The 18,986-nt window shown below is 39.0% G+C and overlaps 1 long non-coding RNA gene across 1 annotated transcript in view; it reads left to right on the plus strand.

The window, feature by feature from the left end:
• Nucleotides 1-468: 468 nt before the first annotated feature.
• The window catches only part of LOC136148082 (uncharacterized), a 428,573-nt gene continuing 410,055 nt past the window's right edge, over nucleotides 469-18,986 (plus strand). The window contains exon 1 of the long non-coding RNA XR_010659435.1: nucleotides 469-530. This is a non-coding gene — a long non-coding RNA (uncharacterized lncRNA). The remainder of the gene's footprint in view (nucleotides 531-18,986) is intronic.

An 18,986-nucleotide genomic window follows, 5' to 3' on the forward strand; every position in this document is an offset into this window, starting at 1 on the left:
AAGCCTTTATAAGATTAAATAAAGAAATATTTTAATAACATATGCCTTTAAAATTGGTAGTTTTCAGTTTCAGAACACCATGATAAGCAAGCACACAGGGTTCTCAGGCCCTGTGGCATGTGGTATTTCTCTTTGTGAAGGGAAAGGCATATTTTCCAACTTGAGACATACCAGAGCCTAGACAGCATGTCACAGCTGAGAAGTAGGCTTATGATCTGCTTTTCCTTTTATTGAAAGATATGTTCCATGTCACAGAAGACTGTAGCTTAACTATTACTAATTGGCCTTAAGCAAGTGAAGGAAAATTTTCCATTTCAGTAAGAGTAGAAATGCATGCTGTGTTTTGCATGTTATACTACATGCAAACCTATTCTTATGATTTTTATTTTTAGTGTTCTATGATTTGCTTTCCAGAGTTTGGTCAGAGATGCTTGTCCATGGAGTGATAATCTGATTTCATCAGTGGGTTGATGCTTTGTCAACAGAGGAATGTCGGGAGAATCTATTACAGAATGGACATCCAGGATGAGGTATGTGGCAGAAAAAATGTTATGAGGATACCCTGCAGAGACTTCACTATAGATGGCATGCTTGTCCATAGAGGCGAAAAACAGCTTTAAACTCAGGCTTGCAAAGATGAAGAGACAGAATAAGATGAATAAGATATATTTTCAGCAATATAAGAATACATAAATGATACAAGATGTACTTTTGATAAGTAGTATATTAGACAAACTATCGCCTCAGATAGAAAGTACTTCATCTTTAAAAAAAGTGTAATGTGTTGAGTAATATTCTTGTACATATCATCACCTAATGTTGATTTTTGATGAAATTTAGGGATTGCTCCTGGATTTGAACTGATAGGGAACTGTTTGGAACTGACTAGCAGAGCTGGTATGGAAATTGATCAACAGGAGGTTCTGACCCAAGATACTATAGAAAGGGTTGGAGAGAATTGTATACATAATTTTCTGATTTAAATCTATCACAGTGCTATCACTGCTTTCCTGGTAGCAAATTAGTTTTAAAAAAATGATTCAGTCAGAATTTCTGGTATAATACAAATGAACATTTATAAACCAAATGCAGAAAAGCCTCAGTAAGTGGAATGAGAATTAGTTTGAGTAGTAGAGAAGCATTCTCAGCTGAGAGGCTATGATTTCATGCAATTAAAAATCTGATTTTAGTGCATGCAAAATGGGCAGTTTAAATATAGGTCACCTTTTCTACCCAGATAAATTACTTCTGGTAAACATAAGTATAAAATATTCTGAATAAAAATTATTCACTTTGGATTTAGGAACAAAAACCGAACATAGAAAATATAAGTTGCTGTTAGGCTCTTTTAATTCCTTCTTTCTCTACTTGGTTTGCAATTACATCCTTATTTTAATTTATGTTTCTAACACTTATATTGAATTTTATACACAGGTAACTGATTTCCTTCTTATAATTTTTCTTACCAGTGTTTTGTATAGCTTTTCAAACTAATTATTTCGATCTTACTACTCATGCTGGTTGGCTAGCTAAAGGCCATGTCATTTGAAATTGACTGAGCATCTGAAATTTCTGGGCAATTGCACACATTTAATTAATTACTAGTTATTTTGAAAGATCTTTCCATGAGAGAAAACCTTTATTAGTTTCCATGAACAGTTGTTCCACTGCCTTTTTTTTAAAATTATTTTTATTTATTTATTTATTTTTTCACTGCCTTTTGTAGATGAAATTTCCTGAAACAGTAGGATAGGGATGATTAATTATACTTGACAGAGGAATTAATTAGCCTGAATCATAGAAATTGCCACATACAGGAGCTAAAGTAGTCTGCATCATTTTATAACACGTGAGAGATATTGGAACAGAAAGTAACTTGGGTCTTTAACTCAAGAATAAGTCACCCTCAGCATTTAGAATGAATTATATCATCTCTTCTGTTATAATCCTGTTTTCAATTTAGCTGAAAGTAACATTTCCCCAGGATCATATGGAATCCTTAATTACATACAATCAAAATGTGATATTAGAGGCTAATTTCTCAGTGAAATTAGTGATTTTTTAAAAACTTAATTCATTCTTCCTGGAGCTAAAACACATCAAATGCTGACGTATTCATGGAAAAGCACGGTACAAATTCAAACTATTAATATATTTATTGAAATGACCAAGATGGTATGAATTTTCAAGAATAGTTGTTGCTAATGCTACTTCTCTCTCTTATAAAAGTATAAACTTATCAGGAAGAAAAGCAGTATGTTACTTTAAAATGCTATTACAAAGAGTATAGATCTTCGTTCACTGGTCATTCATTTAACACATATTATGGAGCATTTCCAATAGGAGAAAATAGCAGTTCACTCCAGTATTCTTGCCTGGAGAATTCCATGGACAGAGGAACCTGGTGGGCTACAGTCCATGGGGTCACAAAGAGTAGGACATGACTGAGTGCACACACGCAGAGACAGATGGAGCGTTTGCTATTACTCTCCAGCTCGTTTTCAGGTGTTCATTAAATGTCTGACTCCACTCACTTGGAATAAAACACACACAGACTCACCCCACTCCCCCATTCACCACGTTCACAGACACTTCCTGCTGAGGTCTGCAATAACTGGAAAAAAGAAGGGAGACTCTTAGAGGCAGGTTTTGAAGCTATACTTTGGGTTGAATGCTTATCTTTAAAAAGGATAAATAACTTTTTAGGGTATTGTTTAATTTGATATGCCACTCTATTTTATTCCGAGTTTTACAGAAATGTCAGTAGCAAATATTGAGAACAGAAGAGAGAAATTATAGGAAATGTTTTTCTGATCATCACGATAGCTAATATTCAGTTACTGAAAGCTCTCTTCTTTGCCCCCCAAAGAAGGTTTTTCCTAATCTTTGCCTGTGTCTTTTTTTTTTTTTTTAATTACATGACTTAGCAAAGGACTTTGTCTCCTAGCACCTGAAAGAGGGTAGCTCTGGACTGATCCATCCTTGTCAATGAACTCCCCAAATGAAGATCATGTCCTTTCTTCTTGTGGATTTGGTAGGAATAGAAGACAAATACTATTACTACGACTACTAGTACTAATACTACCAGTGTGCCTGATGATAGAAATGAACCTAGAAAAGATATCAGGGTCAATTCTAAGAGTATGTCGAATTATTTAGGGACAAACTTATTTTTTCATTGATGATTTTGCTTCATTTTTCTTTTTTTTGCATCCCTGGGTAGGCACGAAGATGATTTTGCTTTGAGTTTTAGGTTTTATGTGCTAGAGGTGGTATGATTAGAATTGTGAAAGATGTTTCATTTCTCTAAGGCTTACTCAGAAGTAAGGAGATCTTAACAAGAAGAACTGACTTAGTAGTAAAAAGAAAAGTGGTTTGGGGATGTCACCAGCATAAATTGCTGGATTTCAACATTGTATTTCCAGAAGTCTCCCCAAACTAGTACATTTTGGGAAGGTAGATGACATACCAAGGTTTATGAGCCATTCATCTCTCAGCAAATTGTTTGATCAGAGGAAAACACAGTTAGATTGGTATAGGAATTGGAAGACTGTGTGGATAGGTGACATGTATGAAACCGTCTTGGTTATAAGCAAAGAGCCAACTCTGACCAGCGTTAGCAGTTGCAAGGTGATTGGGAAAGTTGTTATAGAATTGAAGGGAGTACAGTAAGCAACAGGTAGAAAGAGTAGAAGGTAGGGTGGGTGGCTGTGGATTTCCTATGGGGGAGGAGTTTGTAGTCATTCTTCATAGCGTGTTGGCATCAGTGTGATTCACTTCCAAGTCCCTGTGGTTCTCAGTTTAGAATTTCAGATACTGAGAGAGCACTGAATGGTCCAGTTTGGGCCAGAACCTCCTTCTATAACAACCAGCTATTTCTAGGAGGTCAGGGTCGTATAAAATACATCCTCTCATATCCCATACCTCTGTTTGTGGCTGTTCCCAGATGGGAGAGAATTCTGTGGTGAGGTTTATCCCTTAAAGTATCTACCACAGAGGAACAAGAGAATATGGACAGGTTGGTGACGGTGAGATTCCTAGTTAGGAGGGAGGTGGGTCAAGGGCACCAACACAGTTCGTTGACTTTCCATTTGAGATTCAGGTTAATGGATCCTGAGTCAGGTCCCATGAGGTTTCTAGCAGCTCTCTGGGGCTAGCGGCACCTGTTCAGTTGCTGACAATGGATAGCAGGTCCGTGTGCTATCTCTCTTGCAAAGCTTTCGCCAATCATTCCATGATGGATTCAGTTCTTTTCCCATGAGCTTATAACACATGGTGCTCATGTCCACCATTTTACTTACCATACCACATTAAAATTATTTTACTTGAATGTTGTCTCCACTAGACTGTGAGCTCCTAGAAGGCCAGGGCTCTGGCTATTAATCGTTACCTCCAGAACTGCAGCTGTCAAAGGACCTGACTACCTATTGGTTGACCAAAATGTGTCAGATGTCTGTATCTGTCATCTGTTATCCTGGATCAGTGGTTTTTATCATGTGAACTGCATATGTTGAAAATAAAAGAACTGATGAATGAACTAATGAGTGTCTCGGTTAGCTCTGAGTATAAGCCTGTGAAGTACATCAGTGAATATTGGGAGCAGAAGTTGATTTCAAAAAACACAGTCCCAGAAGTGTTTTGGGAATGATTTCCCTAGAAACCTTGGGAATGCTTATATGTATTTTTAATAGTATTTCTGCCATGGTTAATATTGACATGACTTATACTTTGGGGACATTTTGTTCTTGAGAAGTAGAATGAAACAGTACTACTCAAATATGACACTCGTGACACAGGTCAGGAATGGGACATGTCATCAGTATTTGTTACCAAACACAGCTGAAGCACTGAAGTTTGCAAATAACTTACAGTTTAAAAAATAATTAGAGCAACCAAGGTTATTTCTGTGATAACATCGCTCTCACTCTTTCCCAGGCTGATACGTTGTTTAGGAGAAGTGAAGCGCAGTATATCTAGTGCCAGAAATTATGTTTGGGAATATGGTTTACTTGTGGGGCTCACATGTTGGGAACCACTGCCTAGGGTCTTGGATCACAGTGATTGTCATTTGATGGATCTTATAAATTGTCCCTTCAATCTATACACTTCTTATTTTTTCAGGCCTTAAGAACAGAGGCTAGATAACTATAACCCAATGGTCTAAGTAGAAAATATTTGTTGGAAAGAATGAGGCTAAAGAGGCTATGCTGTTGTTTAAGTCACACCTGACTCTTTTGCGACCTCATGGACTGTAGCCCTCTAGGTTCCTCAGTCCATGCGATTTCCTAGGTAGGAATACTGGAGTGGGTTGTCATTCCCTTCTCCAGGGGATCTGCCTGACCCAGGGATCGAACCTGTGTCTCTGCACTGCAGCCAGATTCTTTATCACTAAGCTACCTCGCACGTCCCTTAAGAAACTATGATTGCTACTTTCTCCATTGACTCCTTTGAGAATCTGGGGGATTTCACAGTGGTGTAAATGCGACTCTGTCTTTTCTTATTTCCCCACAGAGCAACAGCAGCACAAAAATATGCCTCCATTTGAATACAATAATACTAACTTCTGGAGGTATGAATTACATAATTTTTAGTAATATAATCACATGTATATTGAGTAGACACAACCCAAGATTTACTTACTTGGGAAAGATGTCACTGTTGCCTTACTTGGTCTGAGTACATCTTTCTCTCCTTCCCTAATTTTGGTCATGATATCTTCCTTGAATCCAAGTCTCTGAAGTTTGTATTTCTCTCTCAAGCTCACCACTTGGTGAATGATTGAGAACTATCCTCCTGGTCCTTACTTTTATCTTTTCACTTTTCTTCTCCCTCTCTTTCCTGTCCTTCTGACAATCACATTCTCTATTCTAGTCTAGAAATTTGACCCTTTTTTTGTCCTTTAAGATCAGTCATTTACTTCTTGTCTCCTAACCCTCTCAGCCACCTTGGGTGATAGTATTCACGTGGCCTCCTTTTCAGTAACTGAATCTGCGAAAGGCAGAGAAAGGATCCACACTAAGTTCTGCAGGCATCCACAGCCCATGCCCTTTCTCATTTTGTCTCTTCTCAGAGGTTTCTACTCTTTTTTTTCAACATAATGGTAGAGCACTGGGAGTGTTCCCGTGGGAAGAGATTTTTAAAGGAAACAGTTATTTTGCCATAGACTGCAGTCAGGGGAAGAATAAGAAGGAAATATTCTACAGCACAGGTTGATCAACTTTTCCTCCAAAGGCCCAGAGAGTAGGTATTCAGGCTTTGGGGCTTGGTTTCTGTTGAGACTATTCAACTGTGTGATGGAAGCACAGAAGCGGCTATGTGTGCTAAGTCGCTTCAGTCATGTCCAGCTCTTGGTGACCCTTTGGACCAGAGGCCGCCCAGCTCCTTGCTCCATGGGATTCTCTAGTCAAGAATACTGGAGTGAGTTGCCACGCTCTCCTCTAGGAGATCTTCCTGACCCAGGGATCAAACCCGCGTCTCTTACATCTCCTGCATTGAGAGGCGGATTCTTTACCACTAGCACCACCTGGGAAGCCTGAAAGTGGCCACAGATGGCAAGTAAACAAATAGCATTGCTGTATTCCAATAATTATTTATAGACACTGAAATTTTTTTTTTCAGACAAAATAGACTTTTTTTTTTTTTGTTAGTTGGAGGCTAATTACTTCACAACATTTCAGTGGGTTTTGTCATACATTGACATGAATCAGCCATAGAGTTACACGTATTCCCCATCCCGATCCCCCCTCCCACCTCCCTCTCCACCCGACTCCTCTGGGTCCTCCCAGTGCACCAGGCCTGAGCACTTGTCTCATGCATCTCACCTGGGCTAGTGATCTGTTTCACCATAGATAATATACATGCTGTTCTTTCGAAACATCCCACCCTCACCTTCTCCCACAGAGTTTTAGACACTGAAATTTGAATTTCATATAATTTTCACTTGTCATGAGATATCATTCTTCTTTCAATCACTTAGAGATGGGAAAACCATTCTTTACACATAAGGTGGTAGGCCAGATTTAAGGTTTCTAGATTCTGCATTTAGAATTTGGGACATATTTATACTAGGAAATTATTTGTTGTTTATCTGAAATTCAAATTTAGCTGGGGATCCTGTATTGCATCTGGAAAACTTAGCTGTTTTTGGTCTTCAGGCCATAGTTTGTAGACCCCTATTCTATCATTATTCAGTTCCTGAAGAATATTTCCCTGGTTGCATTTGGTAGAGAGAGGAAGGGGTGTAAGCCCACAGATGCTTTGTCCATTTAGTTTTAAATAGTAATATGATTATCAGCTCTAATGGGGTTCTCAAATGTGGAAAAATATTGAGATATTCAGAAACCAGTGTTTCCAGAAAAAGAATCATAACACTGGAACTTAGATTTTGCTTCAAAGATTAATAAAACTGAGTGAAAATGACTTAGGTATTCAACAATATGAAAAAGAAAGAGTATGCTTGCTTCAAGGGGGAGTGAGGAATTCTATATTGGGCTTTCTACTAGCTAGGATAGTAACCAATTGCTAAAATATTGACTGGAAATGGTTTTCCAATTATTTAATATTCATGCATTCAATGAGTATTTATTGAGTGCCTATGACTTGCTAAGAATATTCTAAGAACTGGCTGTATAGTAATAAAGTGGATATAAGCTTTTGCTTTGAGGACATTTCTATTTCAGTAGAGGAAAACAAACAAACAAAACATTTATGCTGTTAGTTGAAAAGGGCAATGAAAAATGAAACAAAGGAGGATATGTATTCTGGGAGAGGAGAGGGATTGTGCTTTCAGTAGGGGAAGGGGGACCCCTGGGAAAGTTACCATGGAGCCAAGACCTGAAGGAAATAAGGGTTGAACCATGTAGCTGAGTGAAAAGCATCCCAGGAAATGGTGGACCAGTGCCAAGGTGCTGATGTTTGAGAATCAGTAAAGAGGTCACTGTGTCTCAAGTAGAGTCAATAATGGGGAGAATACAGCATATGAGTTAGCTAACAGGGTGGAGGAGGTGGAGGGTGTGATGTGGAGATTATGTAGGACCTTGAAGAACTGTCTTTTGGTTTACCAAAATGAGGTACAAGTTTAGGGTTTTTCATGCAGGGAGGACACACTTTACTCAATCACTTGTGTTTTACTTTATCACTCTGAATATTGTGGATCTAACGGGGAGCAAGGGCAGAAACAGGAGACCTGCTTGGAGACTATTGAATCATCCAGGTGTAGAGTCCAGGTAGAGGTACCCTGGCTCAACACAGCTGCAGTGGAGGCAGCATGAAGTCAGATTCTGGTCTACGTGGAAGGTAGAATTGACAGGACTGGCTGATGGATTTGATATCAGGGTGAAGTAAAGAGGAGTCAGTGATAACTCCCAGATTTCTGACCAGGAGCAACTAGGAGGATAAGGCTTCTGTTTTCTGAGAAGGGAAAGATGACTGTGGGAGGAAAAGGTTCAGGAGAGAAGATCAGATGTTTGGTTTAACAGGAGATAAGTGTGAAATGTGTGTTAGGCCTTTAAATGGAGTTGTCAAATAAGCAGCTGGATATATGAGTCTGGAGTTCAGAGAAGCTGTCTGGGCCCTAGATATAAATTTGGGAATCATTAGTGTATAGACGATGTTTAAAGCCAAGTAACCAGATGAGATCATTAAGGGAGTAAGTGTATCTAGAGAAATGATGAAGTTCAAAGAGCCATGTCTTATATGAGTTAGTAGAAATTGTTTGATAGCTTCTGTAGGAATCATAGCCACAAATATAATTAATATTAGGAATAGTAAAATTACATGAAAACATTAACCACGTTACAATAGTAAAGATCTTTCACTTAGACTACTGAATAGTCAAGTGATGCAACTTTTCTGCAACCAAAATAAAAATGTTTAAAAACTGTTTAGAGTTTTCTATTAAAATGTCTAAACCATAGGTATAAGATTTGGCCAAATTCATTGTCTGATTTTTTTTTGTAAAGTCTAGAACGACATATATCTTTTTGTTTGGGAACGACTGTTAGGTGAGAAAGTTTAAAAGAAAGGCAAACTTTCGGATCAGTTGATACTTTTCTATTTGTTTTTTAAAAAAATACCTTTTCTTGCTAAATTAAAAAATGTATTTATATGTACTTAATGAAATATATATGTATGTATTTATCTATCTATTGTAACTATCTATCTTCCTATCAATCAATCGACAATGGATAGATTCTTCAAGTGTCTCCATAGGGATCCTGGGAGCATTTGCTCCTGGGCCTAGAGCCCTTAAGGCAAAAACAAAACAAAACAAAACAAAAAAAGAAACACCAATGTTATTATAAGATTTCTTTCTTCTCTGGTCATCAAACTGTAGAGTTATAGCTTATGTGCCTTAGATATAAAACTAGCTGAGGAAGTCTTCATCAAACAGGAGTTTGAATTTAGACTCCAATATTATTTTCAAATGTGAAAATATCACTGGCATTTAATCTGTGATTTAAAGGGCTTGGTGAGTTATTTTTATGGGCTTCCCAGGTGATGCTAGTGGTAAAGAACCCACCTGCAAGTGCAGGAGATGTAAGAGATGCGGCTTTGGTCCCTGGGTCAGGAATATCCCCCTGGAGGAGGGCATGAGCTATTTTTAGCTTTGGAGCCTCAGAATGTCTGGGCATTCTTGATGAGCAGGCAGCCTGACTCCTAAATGCACGGTCACTCCCAGTGTGATAAAACTGCCTGATTCTGGTTTGCATGTTCACTCCAGTAAGTATTTGTATAAGTTGGCCAGCCGAAAAGGAAGAAATCACATGACATACATCTGTACAGGTTACTCCACTATTTCTTCTGGGAGCAGCTGAAAGAAATGCTGTCCATCTTCAGGAGAGGGAAGAAATGACTTGGCTTTTCCGTGGTCCCATAGCTATTAAGATATCCCTTCTTATCCTACTATATTGGCAAAGATTCTGAACCCTGCCTGGATGGTGAGCATTCATCATAGTCAGAGTTTCTCTTTGGTTGGGGAGTTTTCTGTTTCACACTGGGGCTCAGAAGAATCAACGATGCTTTACATGATCATACTCTACCATTCTGTATGAAGGCCATACTCCTGCTGTACCTCCTCTCCTGATACTCGAGAATTAGTCCCTCAATTGACTGGTATATAAATCCTTCCTAACCAACCAGTGGGTATGATGTAGATTTTGTGATTTGTCACTTCATTCACTTATTTATTATATTATGTTTATTGCTGCATAAAAAGTCACCCCCAAACCTAGTGGCTTAAAACAATAAATATTTTTTTTTCAACCCAGTTTTCATGTGTCAGGAATTTGGAAGCTGCTTAAATGGATGAGTCTGGATCAGGGTCTCTCAGGGGGTTACATTCAGAATTTAGCGGGAACTACAGCTCTCTAGGCAATCCCAAAGAATGTTCAAACTACTGCACAATTGCACTCATCTCACACGCTAGTAAAGCAATGCTCAAAATTCTCCAAGCCAGGCTTCAGCAATACGTGAACCGTGAACTTCCAGATGTTCATGCTGGTTTTAGAAAAGGAAGAGGAACCAGAGATCAAATTGCCAACATCCGCTAGATCATCAGAAAAGCAACAGTGTTCCAGAAAAACATCTATTTCTGCTTTATTGACTATGCCAAAGCCTTTGACTATGTGGATCACAATAAACTGGAAAATTCTGAAAGAGATGGGAATACCAGACCACCTGACCTGCCTCTTGAGAAACCTGTATGCAGGTCAGGAAGCAACAGTTAGAACTGGACGTGGAACAACAGACTGGTTCCAAATAGGAAAAGGAGTGCATCAAGGCTGTTTATTGTCACCCTGCTTATTTAACTTAAATGCAGAGTACATAATGAGAAACTCTGGGCTGGAAGAAGCACAAGCTGGAATCAAGATTGCCGGGAGAAATATCAATAACCTCAGATATGCAGATGACACCACCCTTATGGCAGAAAGTGAAGAGGAACTAAAAAGCCTCTTGATGAAAGTGAAAGAGGAGAGTGAAAAAGTTGTCTTAAAGCTCAACATTCAGAAAACTAAGATCATGGCATCTGGTCTCATCACTTCATGGCAAATAGATGGGGAAACAGTGGAAGCAGTGTCAGAATTTATTTTTCTGGGCTCCAAAATCACTGCAGATGGTGATTGCAGCAATGAAATTAAAAGACGCTTACTCCTTGGAAGGAAAGTTATGACCAAACTAGATAGCATGTTAAAAAGCAGAGACATTACTGTGCCAACAAAGGTCCATCTAGTCAAGGCTATGGTTTTTCCAGTAGTCATGTATGGATGTGAGAGTTGGACTGTGAAGAAAGCTGAGCATTGAAAAATTGATGTTTTTGAACTGTGGTGTTGGCGAAGACTCTTTGGAGTCCCTTGGACTGCAAGGAGATCCAACCAGTCCATCCTAAAGGAGATCACTCCTGGGTGTTCATTGGAAGGACTGATGCTGAAGCTGAAACTCCGATACTTTGGCCACCTCATGCGAAGAGTTGACTCATTGGAAAAGACCCTGATGCTGGGAGGGATTGGGGGCAGGAGGAGAAGGGGATGACAGAGGATGAGATGGCTTGATGGCATCACCGACTTGATGGACATGAGTTTGAGTAAACTTCGGGAGTTGGTGATGGACAGGGAGGCCTGGCGTCCTGCGATTCATGGGGTCGCAAAGAGTCGGACACGACTGAGCAACTGAACTGAACTGAACAGCTCTTTGAAGGCCTGTCTGGGTTAGATTAGTGAGGGGGGATGAAAAGACCTAGTGCTACATGTTAGAACTGATTTTTGATAGGCGCATTGGACAATTCAACAATGGTAGCAGGTAGGAAGGCAAAGATGTTTGCCGATGAGGCATGTAGGTAGATGTGTTGAAGGAAGTATGTGGTAATTGTTCCTTATTGCTTCTATTTTTTTCTAAAACAGGAAGCAAGGTTATCAGCCTAGGGTAACAGTGGGAGAAGAGGTACTGAGTACTTGAAGAGACAGACTAAAATGCAGCCTATATATCGGGTTAGTGAAAAGTTCATTCAGAATTTCACATGTACAGAAAGCCTGAATGAACTTTTTGACTAACTCAATAACTTGAAGAGGGTATGGGCTACAGACATATAGTATAAACGGTGGGAACACTTGAGGTTTATGATCAAGTTTTAAAGAAAGACCAGCCACCCTGATTTGTAACTTTAGCTTCATGGAGGAAGGCATGGAGTAAGCAGAAATTTTGATTTAAATGGGACTCTATTATTACAAAGCCAGAGCAACAAAAGGTAAGAGATAAGGTAGAGAGGTAAGGGAGTCAATAATCATTGAGAATGGAATTTAAATAGGGTAAGGAGAGAAATGAGGACTCAAAGATGTGAGGAACACTTAATAGATGATAGGATCAATGCCTTAGCAGTACCAGTGATGTGGGAGAATTGTGAGGGCAGAATACAGAGAGAATGAGATAAAATGAGAGGAGGTGATGGCAGAAAGTGGGATGCATGTAATTAACGCTAAAGAGAAGATGTGGCTGTTAATTGCAATGAGGTCTAGGGCAACGGCCACGGGAGTGAGTGGCTAGCTTGGGTAGGGGAAATGAAGGGGATCCTTGGCATTTTGGTGACAAGTACAATGAGAAATCATGGGTGACATAATCTGATAACAGAGATTCAAAATGGGTGGTTTTTGGAAGTAAGGAAGGATTGAAAACTTGTCTGAAAGTAGCAATAAGGAGCAAGGAGGACATATTGTCTATTTCTATGAGAGACAAAATAAACTCCACTAAGAAGACTGCAGGGAAAGCAGTTTCCTCGGTGGAGACAGAGGTTTTCCTTAAAGCAAGATGGGGAAAAGAGTTTTCAGTTAATAGAGAATGAACACTGGAGATTGTGTTGACAGTTGACAAAGTTTTGGAGGACAAAGGAGAAAGGTTTCAGAACTTGGGAAGGGATGGGCAAAGGGGATAGGACAGGCTCCGAGGCTAACCAGGATTCAACTGTGGGAGTTGGAAAGCAGCCTGGGAGTCTAGGGGTGTCCTGACATGGAATAGGATAAAGAACATGAATAGGACAGTCGCAGTGGGTCCAAGACAGATGATGGTATTGTGGCTGTGAGTGGTGTAGGGGGATAAAGAAGGGGTGGGGGTCTCTCAAGTTCTCACTGACAGGAACCACTGAAGTTGAATTGCAATCCAGGGCTCCTGAGCTCCAAAGTAAATGCCCTTCCCACTACACCTTTTCCCTTTTGGACTAAAGTCTTGTCTGAGAAATTGTTAGGAACATGAATTCTCAGGCCTCAGTCAGATCTACTGAATTTGAATATGCATTTTAACATGATCTCCAGGTTTTTTATGTGCAGGTTAGAGTCTGTGCAGCTCTGCTCGTCACTATATATAGTTTTCAATTTCTTAAAAATTAGTTTTTCTGTGTCTACTCAATGAGATCCCATGGAACAAAAATAGTGAATAGAACTTTTTGTGGTGAAGACTTCCTAAACCTTTCAAGAACTCACAAAAAATTTCAAAATAAAGATGTGCAAAGATTGGAGACAGATGAATATGGGATTAAAAAAATGATTGTCATATTTAGTTAGTTAATTGGCAGATGCCTAATCCAGTAAAGTATGTTATTTTCTAAAGATTTAGGGCTTTGTGAGGTGGAAACCCTTGATGCTTTTGAGGTTAAATTCTTTCTAGTTGCATTCTGGTATTGCCACCAGTGTGATATATAAGTGAACTAGAACTATTAGGAAAAGGAAAGGGGAGGGGTAAAATGAATGTTTATTTTCATCAGCTGTTTTATTAACCTACACTCTGGTGCTTGTACCAAAGAAAGGAATTACTTGTATTTATTCTTATGGCTAACTTGCTAGCAATAAATTATAAAAGGAAAAAAAATAACCATGTGGGATAATTGACTGAAAAACAAATGTCAGTAAAAGTAAACAGAATGGATTCCACTAAACCTATTTGCAAAAATGTCAAAGGAGTTGAGTTGTTTTCCCTCACAATATTTGTGCTGGTATAAAGGGACTGCAGTTTAATTAAATGTCTCCATAGAGACTGGGTATTCCACTAGATGTCACTTTGAGATTTTGCTCAATGAAGGACTGCATTCCAATGAAGTGATGCAACATTTGTCCTCAGCAGCAAAGTGATGACAATTGACACCTCTCCTCCCCAACCCTCCCGTGGTCAGCAAGCAGCAGGAAATGAGAAATACTTGCCATGGAGCCAGGACTCCAGAGGCTGAGTCTAGTCCTGCTTTGGTCACTAAACAGCTGTGTGACCTTAAGGCAGTCCCTTAAAATGTTGAACAATCTAAGTATCAGAGATATTGATTTACCTGTGGCATACATTCAATGGTCAGTTCTGAAATCTCTGGCTCCAAAGCCTCTGGTTCTGCTGTATCATGTTATGTGTTACACAAATACATACCCAGTGAAATTTAGCAAATTGAAGAGGAATTTGGGAGAATTTTGAAAACTAATAAACTATTAAGCTAGTCATCAGGTAATTGCACATTACTCTAGAATGGGATGGGCTTCCCAGGTGGTGCTAGTAGTATAGAATCTGCAATGCAGGAGACATAAGAGACACAGGTTCAATCCCTGCTTTGGGAAGATCCCCTGGAGAAGGGAATGGCAACCCACTCCAGTATTTTTGCCTGGAGAATCCCATGGACAGAGGAGCCTGGCGTGCTACCGTCCATGGGGTCGCAAAGAGTAGGACACGACTGAAGTGACTCAGCACGTACACATGCTTGAATGGGAAATTTGAAAGAGCCGTATGTTTTCTGTATTTTTAAGTCTTAGGTTTTCTTTACTTTCAATTTTTAATTTATTAGGCTTATAATGCTTGTAATGTTGACCTTCCTTGACATTGGCTATATTTCCAAGCTATTCAAGAGTGAAAAAAAAAAAGGATGATTGTTTTCTGTATGTTCTTCCTTTTCTGGGAGATCTTAGATTTTGGGGGAAAGTATAAGATATAATCACTTATTTTTTCTTAAGGCTTCAAACTCAGATAACTATAGAGTTAGAGGAAACAACAGGTGTCTGGCTATTTAGAATTATTTTTTTTTTGAACACTGGTACTGCCAAAAAAAAAAAAAAACAAGTTAAGGTAATTTTAATTTGTTTTTTCTTTTTTTGTTTTTGTTTTTTTGGTTTTTCTTGTGATGTAACTTTTATGCAGGAGAAAATTGGAATAGACCTGTTCATGAAGATAGAATTGTAATCTACTCTTTGTCAAAATAATGAAGGATTCCAGGTCTTTTCCACGCAAGTGTGAACTTGTCTTTTGTTCCAATAAATTGGAACCAGAAGGAATCTATGTTTAAGAAGAGCTTCAAGGGACTTCCCTGGTGGTCCAGTGGTCTCTGTGCTTTCACTGCAAGAGGCATGGGTATGATCCCTCCTCAGGGAACTATGATCCCACAGGCTGTGCAGCATGCAAAAATAAAGAGCTTTTATGGTGTGTCTGTTCAGTTGCCCTGTCACATGAACTAAACAGGTGTGTTTGGGATGTTCAAAAAACAAAGCAAAACAAAACAATCACAAATGAAAGTATAAAGAAAAGAATAGGTCTGAACATTAGATGCTTTCAGCCTTAATCTCGCCAACAGGTCTTGTAGGTTTCCCTGGTGGCTCGGATGGTGAAGAATCTGCCTGCATTGTAGGAGATCCAGATTTGATCCCTGGGTTGGAAAAATCCCCTGGAGAAGGGTATGGCTACCCACTCCAGTATTTTTGCCTGGAGAATTCCATGGACAGAGGAGCCTGGTGGACTACAGTCTGTGGGGTTGCAGAGTTGGACATGACTGAGCGACTAACATTTTCACACTTTCAACCGTGGGTCTTGTAAAATTGCAAGCTACACAATATTTGTGCTGTAAACAACCATAATATTTGCACCTATGCTTCTTTGTTTACTAATTATATGACAACAATGGAACTCAATTAAGAACAGATTAATCACACAGGTACCAAAGGAATGTGTAACTGATTGAGTTTGGTAAATACAGCTTTGCTAAACCCACCTAGGTTTTTTCCTTATGTGGTGTAGCATTTTGATTTCTTCTGTGAGTTATAGAGGGCCATAGATTTTAGGAAAAATGATAATTAATCATGTAACAAATGAACCATATTCCAGGTGTTCAAGCATGCTGCCTGTGGGTTGGTGAAATGGTAAATTACTTTGACCTCACAGCCAAAATATCTGCTATTCATTTGTCTGTTTGCTTGTTATTTTTCTTTCATTTCCTGCAGGAACCATTATTTAAGGCCACAATCAAGCTTTTTTGAATTGCAGCTATTACTTCTGGGTAGATGCTACTCTTAGAAGGGAAAATATCAAAAGATGCTTCCATTTCTGACTCTGATTGTAATGAAAATTATAGGCATTTCAGGGAACTTGGTAAATTTATCTGGCATTAACTTGTTAACTAGACTAACTAGATTTGTTGTCATTCTTGGAATGAGAACTTTGTACGTATTTTCTGCTCTTTTTTTGTCTTTTATTTCACCTACTGATAGTTTATAAATTTATGAACAAATTTTGACTTGAAGTGAAAATTCAGCAAAGTTGAAATTGGACATGGTCATTGAGAAAGGATGGAAATCTTTATGAGAAACATTGTAACAAGACTAAGAAAACTTTTCTTTGTAGACTTACAGGAAACATATTTTAATGACTCATATGCTAAAAAAAATCTTATTAATAATTTTTTTAAAAGAAAAAAATTAAAATGTTCCATTTGGTCACTTTTAGAAGTCAGACCAGAAAAGAGGGAGAATTTTGAGAGAGTTAGATGGTGGGAAGAAGATGGAAGGAATCTGGAGGGTCAGAGTGACACTGCCCTTTTCCACTGCTCTTTGATAATGCTATCTAAGAATCCCTTTTTTGCTAAGTAATATAGGTTCTGATTTTAAGTTTAAAGTGCTTTGAAGAAAAAAAATTCCCAAAGGAATTCTGAAAGTTTCTCCTATCCATAATGAAATGGCTAAAAATTTAAAATTTTACTTTGAAAGAAAGTGATGATCCTTTTCCACGCTTTCATGGGGTCACAAAGAGTGAGCACACACGATTGAGCACACACACACACGCGCACACACACACAAGTGTATTGATTGCTCTAGCATATATTTATCGGGCTGGTCACCAGACAAGGAACCAAAGATTCAATAATGATGTAGGCGTGTAGTTTGCCCTTAGGAAGCTTAAAGGAGTAGGTGATGCAGCAACAATCTGGGGATTTCTTGCTGTATGTTGAAAAATAGTCTGTTTTCTCTGTGGGAGAAGGCAAGGGTGGGATGTTCTGAGAGAACAGCATTGAAACAAGTATACTATCAAGGGTGAAACAGATCACCAGCCCAGGTTGGATGCATGAGATAAGTGCTTGGGGCTGGTGCACTGGGAAGACCCAGAGGGATGGGATGGAGAGGGAGGCGGGACGGGGGATCAGGATGGGGAACACATGTAAATCCATGGCTGATTCATGTCAATGTATGGCAAAAACCACTACAATATTGTAAAGTAATTAGCCTCCAACTAATAAAAATAAATGGAAAAAAAAAAGAAAAAAAGAAAAAAGTCTGTTTTAACCAGTGTTTCTCATCCTGCATCTAATCATGGTATATGTGGAAAATAATAATGTTTGCAATGCACACTGGGATAATCTTCAAGGAATTTATGATGGTAATAATAAAAAACAGAGGTGTCTGGGAGAAAAATCAACATTAAATTTGCATAAAAATTAAATATTTAATCTGCATAAAGATAAAGTGATTTGAAAAATTTTAGTAAGACTTTTTAATTTTGATCTCTTCAAACTTTTGGTAATAATCACTAACAAATTATTTGCATAAATAGTGGAGAATATTTTAAAAATGTATTTCTACCATTTATAAATTTATGCCAGTTGAAATGATTATCTAAGATTCTAAAAGCTTTTAAATTTTCTTTCAGTGACAGATGTAGTGTTAAAATATCCTGTGGTAGATGTACAGAACAGACTTCGGGACTCTGTGGGAGAAGGCGAGGGTGGGATGTTCTGAGAGAACAGCATCGAAACATGTATATTATCTAGGGTGAAGCAGATCACCAGCCCAGGTTGGATGCATGAGACAAGTGCTCGGGGCTGGTGCACTGGGAAGACCCAGAGGGATGGGATGTGGAGGGAGGTGGGAGGGGGGATCGGGATGGGGAACACATGTAAATCCATGGCTGATTCATGTCAATGTATGGCAAAACCCACTACAATATTGTAAAGTAATTAGCCTCCAACTAATAAAAATAAATGAAAAAAAATAAATTAAAAAAAATCCTGTGGTAATGTAAATAGATGTTGAATCTAATCAGACTTTTTCTTATCAAGCATTTAAAATAACGAAGCAGCAACCAGTAGAAATGTGTAGGTAGTTAGCTCCGTCACCCTGCAGGCTCACTTGTACGCTACTCCAAGGGCATACAAGCAACATCAAAGGGAAGTATCCAGCGGAGGAAGAGGTTGCCGGCCACTGCCTGAAAGTGTGTTTGCCAGCCTCCCTCTGGTTTAGCAGCCAGAGCTTTGCAGCTACACTTTGGGCTGTATGCTATGCTCCAGGTTGTTGTTTTGCTTTTTTGTTGCTAAATCATGTCTGACACTTTTGCAATCCCGTGGACTGTAGCCAGCCAGGCTCCTCTGTCCATAGGATTTCCCAGGCAAGAATACTAGAGTGGGTTGCCATTTTCTTCTCTAGAGAATCTTCCTGACCCAGAGATTGAATTCACATTTCTTGTACCGGCAGGTGGATTCAAACTCCTTCAGTAGCTCCTTGGGCTCCTTGTCCATCATAGGCAACAGTGTGCTGGCTACTGAAGTAGATGTTCAGATAATGGTTGTACGTAGCATGTCATGTACAACAGCGCATGACTGGAAGTCACATTTTCCACTGTCCATGGGGACTGGAGGGAACACCATCAGTCTTCACTCTACTTGAACAATGCTTTGTGGAGCTCTGAAAAAAGCTGCTCATGTCTGGAGATGTTTG

Source organism: Muntiacus reevesi, chromosome 16, assembly GCF_963930625.1.
Source record: "Muntiacus reevesi chromosome 16, mMunRee1.1, whole genome shotgun sequence".
Classification (NCBI taxonomy): domain Eukaryota; kingdom Metazoa; phylum Chordata; class Mammalia; order Artiodactyla; family Cervidae; genus Muntiacus; species Muntiacus reevesi.